The sequence below is a fragment of the Tupaia chinensis genome, unplaced genomic scaffold (genome assembly GCF_000334495.1).
Source record: "Tupaia chinensis unplaced genomic scaffold, TupChi_1.0 Scaffold000340_1, whole genome shotgun sequence".
Lineage (NCBI taxonomy): Eukaryota > Metazoa > Chordata > Mammalia > Scandentia > Tupaiidae > Tupaia > Tupaia belangeri.
In genome coordinates, this window is record NW_006159834.1 from 14,675 (window position 1) to 24,023 (window position 9,349).

Sequence of the window (9,349 nt, forward strand, 5' to 3'; positions counted from 1 at the left end):
ATGAGTCTTTTTCTCTCTCCAGGAAAAACAAGGATACATATGGAACTTGCTTAGTTGGCTCGTTGCGTGGCTTGTCCTTGGAGTGATGCAGTGAGGCCATCCATAGACATGACCTCATTTAATTCTGTTTCTTTCCTTTTTTAAAATTTAATTTATTATTTTCATAATCTTGTTTATAGTACATTGGATCACATAGAGAAAGACACATTGGAGGATATAAAAGCCATGAAAACAGTTACGGATGCTGAAGACAGTGTGGAAGGGGGCCGGAGAAGGGCAAAGCACAGAGGAGGACAGCACGAGGACAAATAGAGAGGCCTTACCTTGTTCAATTCTGAAAACAAACACGCGATCTGGGCAGCAGCATCGTCTCCGTGCTACGAGTGAGAAGCTGAAGCTCAGGTGGGTTGAGGAACTTGCCGAAGCTGACTGCATGGCCCACACTCAACGTGACGAGCCATTTGCTGTTTGCCAATCTCAGGGCTCAATGTGGCATGCTTAGCTGCTGCTGTAAATGGGAAAAGAACGGAGGTTCTCAGTTGTAAACTATTCAGGGAATATGCCCTACATTAAAACTAGATAAAGGATGGCTTCGTTCAGCTAAATAATTTATGTATTTTGGGCCAACTCCTTATATTCCATGCTGACAATGTCCCACATGGTTGCAAATGACAGTAAGGTTAGACGTGTCTTGCTCTGGAAAGTATAACCAACAGCTGATTTCATCACCACTTTGTTTTCATCTAGTAACTGAAATTGCACAGGGCCTGCAGAGAAGACGCCAAGTGAGGACAGAGGCTTCCTCCTGCCCCCTGACAGCACTTCCAGGGCCAGGATAAGTGGTATCCTTGGCCATCCGGATAGCCACAAACAGCTGAGGTAAGAAATGGATACACATGTGTGTAATAGAGGGTTACAGGTACAGGAAATGGGGCAGGAAGGGCGTCCACCCTTGGTCAGCACAAATGGCACCTTTCCCTGCCTTAAATAAAAATACATCTTCTGGTTCTGCATTTCTCTTCTCATGAACACACGAGGAAGAAGCGCAAGGTGGAAGACATATTGTACTAGGATATAGGTATCCAGGACGAAGCAGATAAACACACACACAAGGTATTCAGATTGTGTCCAACTTCCAGAAATGTTCATGCTTTAAAAATTGTAATATAAAACATAAATACCCTGTGGTTAGAGCTATGTGATATGTTGAAAACAAGACTCAGAGGAGGAATAGAAAGTTCTAGAAGTTACACATTTAGTTGCTAACACAACCCCCATTTCTGTGTCTCATCTTCCATAGTTCAGAAGTCTGGTCACCATATAGATGGATCCTCTGCCTAGGGTCTCGCCAGCCTGAAATCAAGGAGCCTTCTGGGTAGTGCTCTCTTCTGGAGCTTACGATGTATACTGAGCTCATTCACGTTGTTGGCAGAATTAAGTTCCTCATGGTTGTAGGACTGAGGTCCTGCCTTCTTGCTGATTGTTGGCTAGAGGTTACTCTCAGCCTCTGAGATCTTCAAGTCCTGCCACATGGCCTTCTCAATACATAGGGGCTTATCTTCAGAGTGTAGAGTGGAATCTCTCCAGCCTCTTGTAACAGTCTTGAAACCATGTAACATCATCTCTTGGGAACCTGTTCTCAGGTTCTGCCTCCACTCAAAGCAAGGGGGTTACTAGGCAGGGTGTGTATACCAGAAGGTGGGGATATTGGAATGGGGGAGCCTCTGAGAATTCTGTATATCACGAAAGCTTATAAAAAGAACTATTGAAATATCATTAAAAGGCCAGATTAATAAGATAGCACAAAGCATTGTTTCTAAAATCCTCCCTAAACACCAAAAAAGATTCCTTCATACAAAAATTGTGTAAATCCTTGGAGGCTGTAAGACATTCTGGGAGGTGAGAGTCGAGGGTATCTGGGGGCAGAGGGTAAATGAAAAACAGTTGTAATTATTGTCATAATTAAAATGCCTGTTTTTGTTCTGAAAATTTACATTATCCTGTTGCATCCATGGTTCACGATTTGACCCTGAGTTTTGTTGGTAACAAGTTTCTCTGAAAGTTAATTTTTAACGAAAACTTGAGAGAAATGTGGAGACACAAGGCCTAGGAGTGCCTTCTGCAGGCTCACTTTTTACAACGGTGCAGAGCACCCTCTGCCCCTACCTCTGCCGGTGGGCGCACTAGGCTGTGTTCATATTCTGCTCTTTCTAAAGAAAAAGCAAGGCCAGTCTCCTGTGAGTGTGGAACACGGGAAACTCTTCCTCTGATCCCAGGCATCAGTGTGATGCCAGGTGTCCAGTGACGGGGCACCTGCCTCATTGCCAGGGACTTCTCATTCACTGTAAGGATTCTTGGAGCCACCCTGGTGAGCAGGGGAGACCACCTCTCCGCAGAACTGTAAGTGTGTTTCTGAGATCTGTCCCAGAAAGTGTCCCAGTGACGCTCATCATGAGGCAAAGAGAAAACCCTACTTTCTGTTCTCTCCCCAGTAATGATGACTGCCTCCTCTTCCTAGCCTTTCCTGTTATCCAAACCTAGTTTTGATTCACCCCTGTGTTAGCTCACTGGGTGGTTCCACCAGCTAGGGTGACTAGAAATTTTCTTAACCTCAAGATCTGGCTCCAAATCTCACCATTCCACCCCATCACTTCCATCTTTGATGAAAACCATGAGTTTCTAGGACTTTTCAGCCTCCAGGGGCTGGACTCACTTTGCAAGGGGCCTAATGGTTTTACCCCTCAAAAGGTTCAGTTAAAATGTTTGAAGAAATAGGTGCTAATGTCTACCAGGAAGTACACGGCTCCATTCATTGAGGCCATATGCCCAGTTTGGTGGTGAAGGTAATTATTATGGGACTAACAAGACCTATTTAGGTATGATTTCATCCTCTGAAAATATTAAATAATCTCCTTTGTGTAAAAAGTTCAACCTTTATGCACAAAAATTCAGGTTTATTCATATGTTGATGGTTGGCATTGATGTTTGCTGTGTTAAGGGCATTTTAGCCTGCAAAAATGAGATGTATAACGTAAATATAAAATATCTTCACATTTGCATATGCTATGGATATCAGGTTGAATGTATTCTTTGAAAATAAGTCTAAATGTTCACTTTCTTTAAATTTTAACATTTAAAAAAAATTCTTTTTTTGAGAGAGTCTTTACTATAGGGCCCATGCGCTCGCCAGAGAAAGACAGAGAGACAGAAAGCAGGAAATCATCCCCCAGGAGGGATGGCCACGCTGCATTCCTTTCTCCATTCTCCTCTCAGGATTTTGGGCATGCATGCACACACACCTGGTATGAGTTTTAAGATGCTGGGTCTGGGACTCGACCCGTGGTCGACTGCATGGGAGTCCAGCTACGTAACCATTCCACCATCTGAAGGGCCCCAATTCCTTTCACAGGCATCTGGTGTCCTATCAGTGTCCTCACTCATTATCTATTGCTGTACAATAAACCAGACTAAAATGTAAAGAACTTGAATAGCTGAAAACAACAGCCGCTTTTACTTTGCTATGGCTCTCTTATTTGGATAGTGCTTGGTGGGGACAGTTTGTTTCTGTCCCTGTGAGCATCAGCTGGAGTGGCTGGAAGGCTAGGGGGTGAAATCACCTGAAGTTTCAGTCACTTGCATTTCAGGTCTGGTTTGAGGAGGATCAAATTCCTGGGGGCTGGAACAGCTGTGGCTCCTGGGCATCTCCGTCCATCTCTGTCCACTTCGCTCATGGCTTTTCTCCACAGTAGCTTCAGGGTAGAGCTGCATATCTTACTTGTCAGTTCAGACTTCCAGGTGCTCTTTGAGAGAGAGAGAGCATACTCCAGGAAGAGGCGGGACACCTTCTATTCCCCAGCCCCCGTAGCCACCACATGATGTCATTTCTGCCACATTCTGTTTGTTGAGCCCGTCATAAAGGCTGACCAGGCTCAAAGCTAAGAGGTGTAGGCTTCCCACCTTGAGGGAAAAACAAGTCCCCAGAACAGCAAGGGGGACTGGAAATATTGTTGTCACCCTTTTGCAGCAGTCTCATTACTGGACTTAGAAAGGTGCGGGAATGGAAAGGTCCCTGACACGAGGGTGGAATTTGAGTCACAAGCTGAGAAATGGTGTGGCGCCAATGTCTGTGGATGTGAGTGGGAAGCAGCTCCACGAGACCCTGAATGAGAGGCTGTAAGAACGTCATTCAACCTTGATGGCCCTGGGAACCCTTGTCTGTGAGTTTATGGGTGATAATACTCCTCAGCATTGCTGTAAAGATAAACTATTGCACAGAGAAAAGTACATTTTATAGCTTCTAAAGTACTGTAAAGATGTTAGCATAACCCAAATATCAGACACTTGGCACCTCTAGTCTTCAATGATCTGAAGGTCATGCTTTTCTTGAATTTTAAAAACTGTCTTGAACTCTGCACGAGAAGAGCTCAGCAGGCCCGAGCCTGCTCCCTTAGAAAGTCTGCCCGCAGGGCTGGCCCTCCACCAGCAGGTGGTTCCCACCATTCCATGAACAGAATGATTCTCCACGTCTGAACTAGCAAACCAGGTAGAGCAGGCTCGGTGTGTCCTTTCTGTCTAGAAGTCTGCAACTTCAATACTGGCTCAGAAGATGGTGGCCGTGAGACCAGTACCCAGTTAAAAGCCTTCATCTTGAATGAGTCTTCAGTGAGGTCCCTGGATAGACAGCACTTCCCATGCCTTGTTTTGACTTGGTGGGGGAATTAAGCTCACCCTGTGCGGTTCCACTGGGAGAAGGTTCTTGGAGTTGGGCTTCCTTTCGATTCTGCCCCATGCTCCTTTTCTTTTGCTGATTTCGCTTGGTATCTTTCATGTAATTAATCATAGCCATGAATGCAACTATATGCTGAGTCCTGTGAACACTTCTAGCAAAATATTGAACCTCTAGGCAGTACCGCAGGTCCCTGATACAAGCTTCTGCCTCATAATTAGCAAAAGCGCAATTATTTTTTTTTCTCCTAGAGTCAAGGCTCTTTCTTCTCCTGTCACCTCTTGCTCTAGGTTCTTACTTCTAGAGAAGTTTTATTACTTTTTAAATTTGTTGGTGGTGTTTTTGCTTGGACTACCATTTTTAAAATTAATTTTTAAAATTATTATTCATACATTAAAACGCTATACATCATTTAGATTGTGGAGAGACTTTACCCAGCATGATATACACCTCAGTTGAGACTATTGTACACATCCTCGTTAACAGATAATAAACCTTATCTGTGCCCCACAGTGTCTTACCTCTCCATTTTCCCCCAAATTTCCTTTCCTATGCTCTTCCTTTCCCACACTCTCTTTCCACTTTATCTCTAGTGTTATTACAATTTTTAATGCTTTTATGTTCTCCAGTCTTTCAGTCTCCACCATAGAGTGCGGATAGTTGGTATATGTTAAGTGGAGACCTCCAATGTCTCTCAAGTGGATCAAAGATGTAAACCTAAGATGGAAAACTATAAAACTACTGGTTTAAAACACTGGAAAAACTCTGGGAGACATTGGGGTAGGCAAAGACTTCTAAGCAAGGCCCCCAAAGCACAGGCAATAATCCCCAAAATAAACAGATGGGATTACATCAGATTAAGGAGTTTCTGCACAGCAAAGGACACCATAATTACTGTGAATCGACAACCCTTGGAATGGGAGAGAATTTTTGTTAACTTTGCCTCAAATAAGGGACTGATAACCAGAATACATGGGGAACTCAAGCAGCTTACACCGAAGAAAATAATTAACCCAGTTAAAAGATGGGAAAATGAGCTGAATAAACAACTCTCTAAGGAAGACATATGAACAGCCAAAAAACATATGAAAAAATGCTCAGTATCCCTCATTGTAAGGGAGATGCAGATCAAAACCACAATGAGATACCACCTAACCCCAGTCACAATGGTGAAGATTAAAAAAACAAAAACAAAAACAAATAATGATAAGTGTTAGAGGGGATGCAGTGAAAGGGGAACACTCCTACACTGTTGGTGGGAATGTAAATTGGTCCAGCCACTGTGGAGAATGATGTGGAGGTTCCTCAAAGACCTTCAAATAGGATGCCATTTTTTTAATTGAAGACAAATCTAGGTGGGAAATGGAACTCTATGCTTTTGAACTACTTCTACTTATCACTGTCTATCAGAATACAGTGACTAGAACATTCCGAAGACTGGAGGTGATGAACTACTAGGTAGCTTGGGCATACAATTTAACATCTATGAGGTGACTTTCCAACGTCGGGGAGGCCCAGTCTCTATGCACAATTGGTACCATACCAAACTGCAGTGCTGGAAGAAGCACTGCACGGCCAACCACGGGTTCGGATCTGCAACTCAGGAGATCTGAAACACCAATCGTGATGAACTAGAGAGCTGGGGAGAGGCAGCATGGCCTAGCAGATGCTGTTGAGGGTGTTTCCATCTCTCATGCATGTAAGGTGCATGTACTCTCTGTTAGAAATAAACAAACTGAAGACATTCATAGAAAATGTAATTATAAAACATGAGTTCAGGGCCAGCAGATGGCATAGCAGTTACGTCACTGGACTCCCACATGGCCAACTTGTGGTTTGAGTCCTGGACTCTACAGCTTAAAACACGCCAGGCACATGGAGTGTGTGCCCAAAAGCCTGAGAAGAGAGAGGAGAAGGGATGGCAGCATGGCTGTCCCTCCTGGTGTGGGGGATGGTTTCTCACTTTCTCTTTCTCTGTCTCTGTCTGTGTCTCCAGCAAGTACATGCACCCTATAGCAAAAATCTCTCCAAAAAATAACTAAATAAAATATGAGTTTATTTTGGTGAGAAAATATTTAAAAATCTATGCATAGTTTTTCATAACATGTATTTTTCATAACATGTATTTTTCATGAACATTTTGAAGACCCATTGTATACTTAGACAGCTCAGATCTTAAAGAATCCCTCAGCAAACACCATCACCAGAAATTCTCTCTTGTGTGTCTTCTCCTTTCTCTTCTTAGCAGTCTCTTCACCTGTCCCTCCTCATTTTTCAGCAGTGCTCCAAGTAGCTCCAATATGCAGGGCACTTGAGCTTGCTTTCACTGTGGGTCCTGCCTGGCATACAAACTGGTGCATTACCAAAATAGCTGGACACGATGGGTTTGCCAAGCCAGCAACGACTGCAGTAGGGATGTTGTTTCTCCCACTGGACTGATTTTGAATGTTCTGTTAGTATCACCTTTTTATGATTTAAAACTCAGTATTATCTACACTCATTTTTCAGAGCAACATGAACCCATAGCTGGCCAAAGAAATTAATATCACCTGCTTGATAGCCACCTGGTTTTTGCCTGCCTTTAGCGGTAACTCAGGTCACTTAAGGTGAGTACATAGGATCCAACAAGTGAAAAATGTAGTGAATGCTGCCATGTTTTTATTTGGAGAAGCTTTGAGGAACAGAAGCTAATTTTTCTTTTTTCCCCCTTTTTTCCCCATATGGTTATTTTGATTAACCTTTGACTAGATTTTACAATGTACATCCTCCCTTCTGGTGTCTCTCTGTTTCCCTTTATTCCATCCATTCCTTGATTCCACTCCCTGCAGTGCAGAGTGAAGGGGGACCCACATCAAATGCCTATTATGTACGAGGGAGGGTTCCAGGCTTTGTGTGTGCCTGTGTGAGCTTGTTCCACTAAATTTAATTTCAAAACAGCCCAAGAGAAATAGATGTGATTCGCAATGTTACACGTATGGAAACTGAGGCTGCGAACTTAATACACATGGGTTTCACCAACCCCAAAACAGAGGGGCAGAGGGACCTAAATTCAGGTCTGCATCACTTTGGAACACCTGCTCCTTCCAGGAAGCCATGGCGAGGGGGAAGAACACAGAACATTGCTACTTCACCTTTTACTTTTGCTTTTAAAATGGATGAAACATGGTTCTTTTTTAATTCATGAGACACCCTCATCTGCAAATCGGAACAATTCGTTTTCTCCTGGAAAGTTGTGTATCTTTGCACAAGCTCTCCTAAGATGTTAAGTTTCCATTTGCGGTTTAATTTTATGTGTGAAAAAGTGAAGTCTCAGGCACTAGCATACCCTCCTCCTCCACCGCACTTACTGCTCAGTGAGGGCAATTAGCTCGTCAGGCCGTGACTTGTTGCGTGTAATGTTGGCACCGTCTTTACCATGGCTGTCACCAGTATACTCAGCCTTCTCAAAAAGCACTGGATTTGGCTCAGGTATTTTTAGACCATCTTTGGATGGTTTTTAACCATTTACTGCGGTAAAGTGGGAAGGCAGATTCACAGGGACTAGAGTAGGGAGCCCTGTGAAGACAACAAACTCGATGCTCTTCTTTGCAAATGTAGATTATACTCCTGGGGTATGCCCTGGGAGAGGCTTACAGAGCTGAGAAAACCATCTTGCTTCCTGCCAGGGTTCCTTTACTTGCCTTAGTCAAGCCCGAGGGAAGCTCAGAGGCTGCGACAGTTCTCTTCTTGACTTGGGAGTCAGAAAAATTAACATTTTTGGTAGTCCCTGCTTATCCTCAATACTGCTTCCCACAGTTCCAGTTTCTGGTGGTCAACCATGGGCCTAAAGGAGGTGAGTATGGAACAGTAAAATATATTTTAAGAAAAAGAGAGACCACATTCACATAACTTTTATTACATCATAGCATTGTAATTATTCTTTTGTTGTTAGTTACTGTTGTTAATTCCTTACTGGGCTTATTTTTTCAGTTAAACTTTATTCTAGGTATATACGTATAGGAAAAAAACAGTATGCATAGTTTGATACCATTCGCTGTTCAGATATCCACTTGGGGTCTTGCATTATAACTCCCACAGGTAGGGGGCGACTGTGTGCATTTACACTGACCACTAAATAAACCAAAGAATTAAGCATAGTAGAACTACCTGGCAGGCTGAAGGGACCCTGAGTTGGCAGAGTTAGGTGGAGCAAAGTGGCCGGGCACACCTGAGTGGACCTGAAGGACCTAAACAGACCCTCGCTCATCGGCTGCAATTGTTCTGTTTATAGGTCAGCTTCTGTCATTGGCAACTGTGTGACAATCAGCTCCACTGAGTTTAACTGCTGCAAGCTAACTAGGATTTTTGGGAACTTAGGCGCTGAGAGCTGCCACAGTGTTATGCCATACTGGTAGGGAAGAGCCCCATGTTTGTACAGTACCTCACTTTACTCGCTCTTGTCAAATCTTTTCCCTGAAGCTTTGGCATTTCATTGATGACCTGGAGGTCAAGTCAATGCCAAATTCCAGTGACTCGGACACTGTACATTTGAAAGTGCTTTGTTACTTATCATGTGCCATGCAAGTGTTTATTTTTACTGTTGGTGTTATTTTTCTGTTTGAATGTAGAGTAGAGCTCTGTTCA

General features: G+C 43.4%; 1 long non-coding RNA gene across 1 annotated transcript; it reads left to right on the forward strand.

Moving 5' to 3' along the window:
* The first annotated feature begins 248 nt into the window (after positions 1-248).
* On the forward strand, positions 249-7,321 carry LOC106735243 (uncharacterized). The gene is made up of 3 exons (XR_001370634.2): positions 249-402; positions 748-879; positions 7,235-7,321. It is a non-coding gene; the product is annotated as an uncharacterized LOC106735243 (long non-coding RNA).
* The last annotated feature ends 2,028 nt before the right edge of the window (positions 7,322-9,349 follow it).